The sequence below is a fragment of the Ammospiza caudacuta genome, chromosome 26, assembly GCF_027887145.1.
Source record: "Ammospiza caudacuta isolate bAmmCau1 chromosome 26, bAmmCau1.pri, whole genome shotgun sequence".
NCBI classification, from domain to species: domain Eukaryota; kingdom Metazoa; phylum Chordata; class Aves; order Passeriformes; family Passerellidae; genus Ammospiza; species Ammospiza caudacuta.
In genome coordinates, this window is record NC_080618.1 from 3,127,020 (window position 1) to 3,139,694 (window position 12,675).

Sequence of the window (12,675 nt, forward strand, 5' to 3'; positions counted from 1 at the left end):
CATGGAGTAAATTGACCCCAAACCCAGCCCTGGAGCTGCTGCTGGTTTTCCCTGGAAGCAGAAAATAAGGAGCAGGGCTGAGGAGCTGAGCCAGAGTAATTTAGGCAGTTATTCTTTGCCTGAAAGGTGATCCTGAACTTTTATCCCCTTCTCGTTAGTGGCATCATTCAATCAGGACGGCTCAGCCTTGAGTGAAGGGATTGCAGCCACCCAGGGAATTCCTCATTCCAGCCAGGAAATGTGGGGTTTGTTAGTTCAAACAGCATCTGTAGGAAGCTGGTAAACAACAGCTGAGATGATGAAAGATCACATCAGCTCCTTGCTTTGAAGTAAAGATACTAAAACCTCGAGTGCAGGAGTTCTTATTCTAGCTGAGCCCCCCCTGCCTGCTGATCCCCGAGAACCTGGCATGGCTCTGGCTGCTGCATAATGAGCTGGATAATAAAAACCCCTAAAAATATCAACAAGACACTTGGAAGTGACATGAAAAAGCCAGGGAGGCCTATTTCTGGTGATGCTGCCATTAAAGGCAATTTGTTACTCAATTCCTGGAATGAAATCAAACATCCTTCCAGGCCCAGAGTGACATTTCCAGTCTCAAAAAGTTAGGATGTTTCATCACCTGGATGGGCACATTATGGATATTCAGAGGCAGAGCCATCAGCATCATTTGTACACAGAGTCAGCATCAAGAACAAGGACAAGGGGTCATATTTTAACAGACTCGTGAGGCACTGAGCTGTGAATTCTCCCATTTGCAAAGTCAGGTGGATTTTTGTTATTAATTATGAAGGCACAAAAACAAGTTTGGGAGCCTCTGCAGGGCTGCAAGTCAATGCCTACAATGGACTTGATGACCCTGTGGGTCCCTTGCAGGTCGGCTTGTTCTGTGATTCCCTAAAGCTGCTGGAAAAGCCATGGACACAGCTGCTTATGGAAGTTCTTCCCAGCTCCCTGAGAGGCTCTCAGCACCCGAGATCCAGAGCACACATCCCTGTCAGCCCACTGCACTCCTCACCCACTGTAAACCAACACCTGGTGGGGCAAAGTGAAAATTTTCCAGGATAGAAATCCATTTTAATTTAGGTGAAATGTACATTTTTGAGTTGAGTCTGTGGTTAGAAACCATAGTTATTTAGCCTGACTGCAAGGCCTAAGCTCAGTGAAGTTACTTCAGCGAAGGACAGAGATAAAGGGGGGGAGACAGAAGATGATAGAGAGAGACAGGGACTGCTGTAAGGGCAAGTCAGCCTGACCCCGGAATTCTTTCTGATAAAAAGGAACTAGAGGTAAATGTCACACAAAAGCCATAAAAATGAATATGTATGAACCTATTGTGAAACTGTATACATATGTATTTGAGAGAGAGATAATAAGGGACCTGAAGTTCTCAGAGGCACACATGCCTTTTTGAGGAGAGCAATCTCCACATGCGTCCAGCACTGTAATAAACACACCGGCGTTACAACTTTTACAAAGTTGTGGGGTTTTCTTCTTTTCTCCGCAAAACACTGGGCAGAGCTCAGAGCCAAAGAGGAGCCCCTGCACCATGAGCATGTCCCTCTGTCCCTGAGACATGGAGTGTTTCCTTCCCCAACACTCCCAGATGTTGGGAAAACCCAACCTCTCTTTTCCCACCTCTCCTCACTCCCCTCGGCCGTTGGTTCTGTGCTCCCCTTCTCTCCCCCTGGCACCAACCTCTGCACCTCGATTTTTCTCTGAGCTAATTGATCCCATCATGTTTGCTACCCTTGGAGAAATGGCATCTCCAGAAGCCAATGGAGAACCCTGGCGTGGGATGGTGGAGGCCCCTTAATTCCAGGTGCAATCCCAGTGCTGCTGCAGTGCAGTCCTTTCCCTCTCAGCCACTCTGCTGGAAAACAAGAACAATTTACATCTTCATTTGCAAAGTGCTCTGAAATCTCAAAATGAAAAGAGCCAAACAGCAAGAATGAATAATAGATGAGAACTACAGGACAAGAGACGGCTTATTCCTGGTCCTAACATGCCAAGTGCAATATTTTTATATATGTAAATATTTTTCCACAATAAATTATTGTTAGTAACCACTTTTCCTCTGGTTTGTTTGTTTGTTGATTTTAGTTTTTGTTTCTGTTTGTTTGTGGGGTTTTTTGGTTAGGTTTTTTAAATTTGTTTTGTGGTGGTTTGTTGTTTTTTTGTTTGGGGTTTTTTGTTGGTTTTTCTTTGTTTTTTTTTGTTTGTTTGGGGTTTTTTTGTTTTTTTGTTTTGTTTTTGTTTTGGGTTTTTTGTTTTGTTGTTGTTTTTGTTTTGGGGGTTTTGTTTTGTTTTGTTTTTTGTTTTTGGGTGGGGTTTTTTTGGGTTTTTTTGGGGGGGGTCTTTCTTTGAAGCCTTGAGCATTCAAAATTGCCTGGTCAGGGAGACCTCTGGTAAATATAACTGTGATGATGTGGACTCTCTTTCTAGTGCTACTGTACATCCCCTTGTACTCCAGAAAAGGACCCTAAATTGTGTATTTAATACACATCCAGGCATCATTACAAGGGTGGAATAAGCACAGAAAGTCAAATTCAAACTATGGAATGAGCACATAAAGTCAAATCCAAACTACTCATGTTCCTGTGTCGGGAATGGGTTATTTATTCATTACTGGGCATGCACTCCACAGCCCCCGCTCAGCTCCCAGCCCAGGGTGGAAAATGAGGCATTTCCCTGCTCCAGCCAGGGCTGAGCCCCAGCAGGGCCAGGGTTTGATGCTCAGAGCTCCAGGGGCTGCTGCTGGGCAAACAGGACAATCCTGACCCAAACACTGCTGCTGCTCTCTGAGGTGTCTCATTTTTCCAGCTCTGGGTCTGGTTCCATCAGCCTCAGAATGCAGGGTGTGAAAACAAATCTGTTCAAGTTTCTTCTCTCTGATTGCAAGACTTAGCACGTCTGCAGGATGAGCAGGGAGAGCAGCACACACTCTGCAAATGAATTAATTAGAGCTCAGGAAAGAAGGTGTGGGCTTGGAGGAGGGTCTGAGCGAGCAGTTTGCAAAGCAATAATGGGGGAAAAAAATTAAATTGCATTCAATGGGTGAAAAAAATGAAATTACCTTCCCCAGTGCCCTGAACAGGATGGATCAGAACAGCCAGGGCAAAGAGAAGGGTGCTGGACCATGCTGTGGTCATCAGGAATCTCTTTGAAATGATTGTGGGCTGTCAGAACATGCTGGGCTTCAGTCACCTTCTTCCCACCCCAAAGGGATCTGCCTGCATTATGGGGCTGCAAGTAATGCCATAAAATAAAATCCAGTTTCATTTGACTCCTGTTGCTCTGTACACCAGGGCTGCCTGCTTTACAAGTCTACCAGAGTGAAATAAAAAGTAACACTTCCTGCATGTCTGCTCCACTTCTCAAGGTTATGAGGCAGAGAAAAAAAAAATCATCAGTAATTGCTTTACATATAAATGTGAAAACAATTTTAGAACTCCCTGGCCCTGCATCAACATTCATGTGCCTTTTACCAGCTCTGAGCTGGGTATTATCCTAACTTTAGAGCAATGATAAAGGAAATGGTTCTGCTCCACAGATCTAGGTTAGCCTGTTTGCATCCAAGGATTTGCAGAATTACTCTTTTTCTCCTTGAGGTGTTGCTGGGGATGCTGAGGGCTCTGCAGTTTGTTTCATTTGGGGAAGGGTAACAACATAAAAACCTGAGAGCATCTCCCTTGGCCATGATCCACTCCAAAGCTGTGGAATGGAGCAGGAGGAGGAATCCAGCACATGAATCCAACACAAGTGTGGCCATACCATCAGTGTGTGGGGCTGTTATGGTTTATATTAATGCACAAAGTACAGTACAAAAAGGGGAAGAAGCTCAGCTGTGTGTATTTCATTAAATCTGTCATGAAAAGCCAAATTCTGTGTGGCTCAAAGCAGGAAAACTTGCCCCAAAAAACTGGCTGGGTTTGAACCCCAATACAATTTTATTATTTCAGAGCTGATCCCTCCACACAAACCAGCCCCACGTTCTGCTGCATCCATCAGCAACAGAGCAATGCTCCACCAAGGAAAAGAGAAAATCAATACTATGCAATTAAAAATATTTCTTCTAATAGCAGCAACCTGTCTTTTCCTTTGGCAAAGACAGCCAAAAGCTTGTACAGTACAAACACAACAGAAGTAAAGCGAGTGGACATTCTCCTTCAGCATTCATAAGCAAACCCCAGGGAGCTGAGTGCCACTTGAGGGAGAAACAAAGCACTTACCTCAGTGTAATGCAGTGCCAGAAACCATTAAAAATAAAAGCCCACCAGCCTCCAGCAGCCCAGACACTGCAGCTCCTTCCCCTGCCTGCTGGGGATGGCCCTGCAGCCCAGCTCCTGCTCTGGGAACTCCAGTTAAAGCACCCCAGTTCAGTCAGAGCCCTTGGAAAGAGGATCAAAATTCAGAAGTTGTATTAATTAACGCATTGGCCAGGGCAGGACCAAGGCAGGGCTGGACTCTGGCTATGGAGGAAGCCCTGGTAGCCAGAGCTGGTGTTCTGTGGCCAGGCCTTGTGCAAAGCCACTGTTACTGTTTGGGGTGTGCAGAATTCCTCCCGTGGGCCCAGAGCCTTGCAGTGATGTGCTGGATCTGAAGGGCAGCAGGGCCATCATTTACCTCCCCTCCTGTGCAGCACAGCCTGGGCAATTCTCCCAACACCCTGAGCTCACCAGCTCCTGCTGCTTTCCAAAAAGTCTCTCAGTCAAACAGGGGAGAAGGGGAAAGGCTGAGAATCCATCACAGTCGTTGTCCCAGGGGCAAAGGCTAAGTTTAAATATGAGACAAACTAAACTTCAGCCAAAATAATTCTGTCAAAAAAAAGCAGATGTTTTTTTTCCCTCTGCTCTCTATGCCCCTACAACATTTCCAAAAAAATCCCCCTGAGCCAGCTATACTTTTCAGGTTAAGAGAAGTGAAGAATTAGAAAGCTGAACATGGGATATATGTGGAACAAAAATACATGAGATATTTGTAATAAGCTGCAGTCTGATGTTCTTCTGTCCTTTTACACTGGGCTTTCATTTCTAAAGGGAACAAATTCCAGATCCTACTCCATGAGCACAGCGGGGTCCTCCTGTCTCTGGATGTGGCTGGTTCCAGGTGCTGAGAAGGAATTTTCAGTGCAATCAGTAATATTTACACACATTCGAGTTTTTTCCTTCCCCATCCTCACCTCTCTCATTCTTTAACTCTTCTACTCATTATGCCATATCTAAAATTTAAAAAAAAGCACAGTGACAAATGTGTCTGATCCAGAGGCAAGGAAATGCTTCCCTGAAGGAGTCTTTAGTCCTATGGAGTCACCAGGATTTAACAGTTGTTGTGTAAAGCTCTGGAGGGGCAGATACTAAACCCCCACTTTGAGGAGATCAGAAACCATGGGAAATGGGGAGTGTTTCATTCCTAAGGAAAGCAAAAGATCAACAGGAAAACCAAGTTGGACTTGGACCTGAGCCTTGGGAGCCAAAGGACTCGGCCTGAACCCTGCCCAGGATGTTTAAGGCTCTGATTTAGTGCTCAATGAAATCAATTATTGATTGCCACAGGAACTGGAAGACGTCTTGTGTGAGTTGCCCAAAGGGACACAGGAAGTTTATGGCAGAGCTGGGAATCAGCCCAGCTCCCCAGACCTCCCGTGGAACCATATGTCCATGTGTCCTTTCAGATTTCCCTGCCTGATTTCCAGGAGCCATTTCCCCCCAGCTCTGCCCCCCTGCTCTGCTGGGAGGGAGGAGATGGCACTTTCCCTCTCCCAGCCGCGCTCTGTCAGCTCCCTCTGCCACTTGGGATGTGCTGTCGCTTCCATGGAAACAGAATCATGAATCTTTTCCCAGGAAATGCCTCCAAACTGCCTTCATTTGGTTTTGTTGTTCTTTCTAGACAAGTATGCTGCATGTGCACGCTGAGGCTGTAGGACTTCTGCTGATATTTAATGTAGAAATGTCCTTTTGGGGAACCAAACTGGGTGCAGCATTAATTTAAGTGGGAAATATCCTCTTTTTTCCAAGAATTTCCCCTCTTCTGCCTGGAGCTCCTTTGCCTACATTGGCCTTGCAGTTTGAATGGCACGTGGGTATTAAAATATTCACTGATTTCCCTGCATCTGTCATGGTCAAGAGAAAAGAGAATCACAGAATTATGGAATATCCTGAGCTGGAAGGGACCCATGGGATCGTTGATCCTGCCCAGACCCCCCAAAATCCCACCCTGGGCATCCCTGGAGTGATGTCCAAAGGCTCCTGGAGCTCTGGCAGCCTCGGGGCTGTGCCCATTCCTGGGGAGCCTGGGCAGTGCCAGCACCCTCTGGGCAATCCCAGGGATCTGTCCCAGCAGGTCCAGGTCCAGCCCTGTAGTTCACCCTCACCTCTCCTATCAACATGAGGATGATTTTCCATGGCCTTGTTAAGTGCTGGGGGTTAGGACTGGGAGGATGTGGAGCTGCTGGAGAGAGTCCAGAGGAGGAACCAAGGGCAGGCAGCACCTGAATGTAAGAAGTGCTCCTGTTTTGGGAAGCATCCAGAAGTTGCAAGTTAATCCTAGAAAGAGGTACATGGATTTAGCAGAATATCAAAACTCAGTGTGATACAATTGCTCAGGAGAGTAGACTCCTGGTCTGAAACCATTACACAGAATTTTCGTGGGATCCTGGAATCCTGGAAGGGTTTGGGTTGGGAAGGGACCTTAAAGCTCATCTCATTCTACCCCCTGCCATGGGCAGGGACACCTACCACTGTCCCAGGGTGCTCCAACCTGGCCTTGGACACTTCCACAGATTCAGGGGCAGCCACAGCTGCTCTGGGAATTCCATCCCAGCCCCTCACACCCTCACAGGGAAGAATTTCTTCTCAATATCCCACCTAACTCTGCCCTCTGGCAGTGGGAAGCCGTTCTTCCTTGTCCTGGCACTTCAGGCTCTTGGAAAACTCCCTCTCCATCTTTCTTGTTGGCTCTTTCAGGCCCTGGAAGGCCACAGTGAAGCCACCCCAAAGCTTCTCTTCTCCAGACTGAACATTCCTAATTCCCTGAGCATTTCCTGCCTGCAGAGCTGCTCCATCCCTCTGATCATCCTCCACTCTCAGTAAAACAGAACCCAGGATGGGAACAGGAGTGAGCAAGGTGCCCCAAACCCCTGTGGGAGCAGTTTGTGGAGCCAGCTCAGCTCTGAGAAGGGTTGAACTGTTGGAATCATGGAATTGTTAAGGTTGGAAAAGACCTCTAAGACCATCAAATCCAACTTTCACCCAACACCACCACATTCACTGCTAAACCACATCTTGCAGTGCCACATGCCCAAATGCTTGTAACACTTCCAGGGAAAGAGAAGCTGTAGGAACAGAGGAAAGTTTTTATTCTCGTGTCCTTGGACCAACTTGCCACGCACAACAAATGATTTTGGCTGCCAAGGAGAATTCTCCCTCTGCTCAATCTGCAATGCCAAGTGAGCCCCAGAAACCACAGTGTTGGTTTCATGTCTCACAACAGCCTGGGGGAAACTGTATTCCTTTCTTTTTTTCTAATTCCATTCCTAGCTCTTCCTATTTCCCCTCCATCTTGCAAACAATTAATTATAAAGCTACACCTAAATTATAAATTACCAACTTTGGGGGGCACAAAAAAAAAAAAAAAAAAAAAAAAACTTTAAAATTCTGAAAGGCTGAGATGTCAAGACTGGGAGAAGCAGCTGTTTTGGAAATGTTGCCTTTTTTTTTGTTCCGAATGCTATTTAAACATTGGCAGGGGGCCTCATTAAAGATGAATCGATGAATTAGTAAGTAGTGTTGTAGCCAGAAGAGACAGCATGTGCTCCTGTGGTGAAAACAGATTTACACAAAAGAAAGGAAGGGGGGGAGAAAGCACCCCCCTCTCAATGTGTAACAAAGTCGGTGTTTTCAATATTCTATCAGGGCTGCACCAATCCCGGGCAGGATCCATCAGAATTTCCAATCTAAATTCATATTTGGGGGCTTAGAATTTGGAACTGGCTGCGAAGTTTCCTCTGGGCTAAAATGGAATAGATAAGTTTGGAGCCCCAGAGCATTTTGGTTACCAAAATGTTATGAAGTGTGAAATAATAATAATTAGGGGTATGGCATGGGAATCACAAACCAGATATAGTCCAGCTGTGAAAGCAAAGAGAGATATCAGCTCAAGCACCACCACTGATGTCTGCAGGCATTAACATGGAAATGGCACCTCACTTTTGGCACCAGGCTTTGAGGGAAGTCCTGGAAAAAAGGGTCAGCTTGAGCTGTGGAACCACAGGGGGATCCCGCAGGGCCCAGCATGACGAGGGGAGAAATATCAAGGGACAGAGCCCGAGTGGAGCAGCTTATCTGACTCTGAAATACAAGGAAGTCCAGGACAAAAGGCCTGTCACAGCTCCTGCCCCCAGCATGGGACCTGTTCTGACCTTTTCCTCCTGCTCCAGTCCCGGAGAGGTAAAACTGGAGCAAGGTGGTAAAGTGTTTGCATGCAGCCCCAACGAGGGGAGAGAATGAAGCATCTGGCTCCATCTTATCAGGAGGCCAATTAATTACTTTATTATACTATATTATTCTATACTATATTATTTTATACTATTATATTTACTATAATGTAAATAGTAAATACTAAACTATTTACATTACATGTAAACTGAATCTGCCAAGCACTCAACTCTGCACAGAACTGCGCTCATCTCGTCTGCCAACAGTCCCCACACACACCTCTGGCCCTGACAGGCCAAGGAACCAAAACACCATCACTGTGGGTAAACAATCTCCATATTGCATTCTGCTTTGGCACAAACACAGGCACGGCGAAAGATAAGAATTGTTTTTCCTTTCTCTGAGGTTCAGAGAATGTGAAACCCAGAAATATTCTTGGGAAGAATTGTGCCTTGCTTTTCTCTGTGAAGAGAAATGTGGTGACAAGGTGGAAGTTTCCACAGAGAGGATTGGGAATGGAGCTCCCAACATACCTGTGGTGCCACCGGCACGTCCCCACCTGGCCCTGGGTGTGGCATTGGGCACCTGGGCTCGGAGATCCCCATGCATGTGCCACCAGACACCTCCTTCTGTGCCACCAGACACCCTCCCATGTCCCACCTTCACACACAACCTCCCCAAGTGCCCCAGACACCTCCCCAAGTGCCCCAGACACCTCGTTATCAGCTCAACACCAAGCTGAGAGCAGCCAGAACCAGAGCTCTAATTTTGGCAGCACAAACCAGCTCCAAGCACCATCTGAATATTTTTTGAAAAGCCCCAAGATGCTCCTCATGAGCATTTCAAAGAAAAACATGAGGTTCCACAGTATTTTGTCATTCAAAACCAAACCATGACAATTCCAAAGTGCCAGAAGCTGCACCTGTATTTTAAAACAATGGAGAAGAAGAAGCTTGCACAGAACCACACAATCCCAATCCCATATTGCTCCATGAGACTTCATTTCTCTGATAATAACTTGACCTCTGCCAATTCAGAGAGATGTGAAATTTTGGGGTTTTCCTGGAAAATTATAGGAGAAACTATAGGAGAAACAATCCTTTATTAATAAATAATTAATTACTGATAACCCACTAATATCACCTGTGTGCTGCTAATTCCTCTCCCTTTGTGCTGGGCACAATAGGCAGAGGGTAAAAGAAACATTTGCACAGCACAGAGAATATTTTAGATAACCTAGTGCTTATATTTGCTCTGATTTTTTTATTGAAGTTCTGAAAGGGAAGAATTGAAGCCCAAAGGGGTTTTGTGATTCACCCAAGGTCACCCTGGGAGCCTCCAGCAGAGCCACCAGCTGAACCCAGAGCTCCCATATTCAATATCCTGCATCTCTGACCTGTCCTGCAAACCACAAAATGAAGCAGGACCAGAACTAACCCAGAAACACGAGATTTCTGAGGGACTCCAGTGCATTTTAGCTCATATATAAAATATATATATAAAAAATACATTGCTCCAGCTTCCCAGACCCTGATTCATTTCAGATCTATCACTATTAATAAACCTCAAGAAAAGTCCTAAATTCTTGCAGGACATTTGTTGGGTTTTTTACCAGAGGTCCATTTATCCTACTTTATTAAGTGTGAAGAGTCAAAATGTTCAACTGCTTTAAGTTTTTATCCACACCAAGGATTTGGAGCAAATAAAAATTAGTGTCATTTGAGTCGATTCCCACAAGTCCATTCCTCCTCCATTGTTTTGCTATTTTAAACAATTTACTGTGGTAGATCTGCAGCAAGACACTTTGAATTTGAAAGATTTGGGGGGTTTTTAAAGGAAAAAATAAGCACTTTGTGCTGAGCATCACCTGAATTTATGACCCCGAGGCAGGCTGCAGGTGGGAGACTGGTGCATCCTGATTGGGCACCAGGACTGGAATGGAGAATTCCTGCATTCCAGCACTGAGACCTTCCCACCACCCCTTCCCAAAGCAGAGGAACCCACAGGGTTTTCCTCCCTTGTTCTCCCTCCCTCCCATGCAATCACAGGACAGTTCAGGTTTGAGAAGACCCTTCAGTTCATCAAGTCCAAACATCAACTTAGCCACTGTGTTCCCCACTGAGCCACGCCCTCCAGAGCCACATCCACACGTTTAGGGATGTGCAGAACATTGAGAAGAGGCTGTGGGAAAGTCCCTTTCAGAGGGAAGACTCTGATTTCAGCCTGAGGTGCTCCCAGCTCTCCCTGAGCTGGAGGTGGAGCGGAGCAGTTCCATTTCCCCTTTACACCAATGCTGAGACCTTGATGTCGTTTTCCATGTGTTAGCAGGGATATGAAGAGCAGATTTTTTTTTTTAATTACCTTTCTGTCCCCTGACTCCTCCCCAGGTGCTCCATGCACATCATTATTGCTGTTGCCTCCCCGTGACCGTGACCCAGATTGGGACCATCCAGGAGGAGCAGGATCAGCTCACCCTGGGCAGCCACTGCAGACCTGGCTTGATGGCTTAAGAGCAGCCCAGAGGGCCCTCTAAGACACCTTCAGGAAAATCAGGTGCCACTAGGATTTTTGTGTGGTTTATTACCCCCATCTCCACAGGAACACCTTAATTTAGAGCCTCCCTCCATTAATGTTCACCATTGGCAGGTAAATTCCCATCGCTTTGCACCACGTGGGGAAAAGCCAACTGGTAAAACATGGGAAAGTTGGGGGAGTAAATAGAATTTAATTCCTTAAAAATCAAATTAATTGCTTGCAAAATAAAATATCACTCAGCAGAAATAAAGGGGAGGATATTTAGACCAGAAGCCACACCCTGATTTCAATGAACTACTGAATAAAAAATATTGAGGATGGGGGAGATTCTCCAGCAGGTTGTTTTCTAGCTCAGATTGGCAAGAACCAAGAGAAATGCCAAAGGTAAGATGAAATCTGAATTATTTAAATCCAGGGGACAAAAATGCTAAAAAAAGGCTGAAAGAGAGCAGTGAGAGAGAGGAATATAAAATAATAGTAAGAAAAAAGCTGGTTGAGAAATACTTGGCATTTTAATGCCTGAGAAATATTAAGGCTATAGCTCTGACATTGTTAAAAATTCCTGCAGCAGAAACATGCCTTAAAAATAAATAAATTAATAAATTAATTAATCTCAGCTCTCTCTTCTCCTAAACCACCATGGCTCCCACTCAAACTCTTTGTTTCATCCCAGGGCTGCTCCTCTGACTTCACTGCACTTTCCCAAGGTTGGTCATAAAAAAAATATTGTACCTTAAAAAAAAAAAAAAAAAAGGAAAAGAAAAAAAGAAAAAAAAATAGAAGTACTTGGATCTATTGATTTGTGCTGTAGCAAAGCCCTTGACATTCCAGCACGATGAAGATATTGCTCTGGACCCTGTGTGCCTCCTCATACTTCTCCTCTGCTTATGAGGGTCTCCAAGGATGGTATTAAAGATATTGTAGTTCCCACTTTCCGACTCTGGGATATCAGCGAGATTCTCCTGTGTAAAGAATAATTATCAGCACTGCTGTTACCTCTAGTAAGTGTGTAATTACATGCTCTGTTTTGTGGGCTGTAGGCTGTGCAATTTTAAATTATACAGTAATGACAAATTCTCCCTTTTTTACCACCTTCTTCCAAATAATAATAATAATCATCATCATTATCAACATCATAATGAAAGAAAGAAAACCTTCTTCTCTGGTAGCATTAGCAGTTTGTGTTTGCTTGTGGAATTATTTTAAGGCTGAAAGGAGCCTTGAAATCGAAAATTTTTACTGAAAAATAGAAGCAGGTTAATATGGGGAGAAGGGGAGTGAATGAAAGCACAGAAAAAGCCTTAAAGGGAGCGAGAGCAGCCATGGGGTGGGATCTGATCCCAGTCACCCCATGGACTCTGCCCTGCTTTGTTTGGGAGGGCTGGGCAATGCCAGGGGCAGGAATGGGGTCCCTAGGAAGGGAAATCTCCGTTCCCCAGCCCTAAAGGGAGGTTTCTGTGCAGGGCAGGAGCTCAGGCTGAGGGACCAGCCCTGGCTGGGGGACCAGCCCTTTCCCAGGAGGGGAAATCTCCATTCCCCAGCCCTATTTCTGTGCAGGACAGGAGCTCAGGCTGAGGGAGCAGCCCTGGCTGGGGGACCAGCCCTTTCCCAGGAGGGGAAATCTCTGTTCCCCAGCCCTAAAGGGAGATTTCTGTGCAGGGCAGCAGCTCAGGCTGAGGGAGCAGCCCTGGCTGAGGGAGCAGCC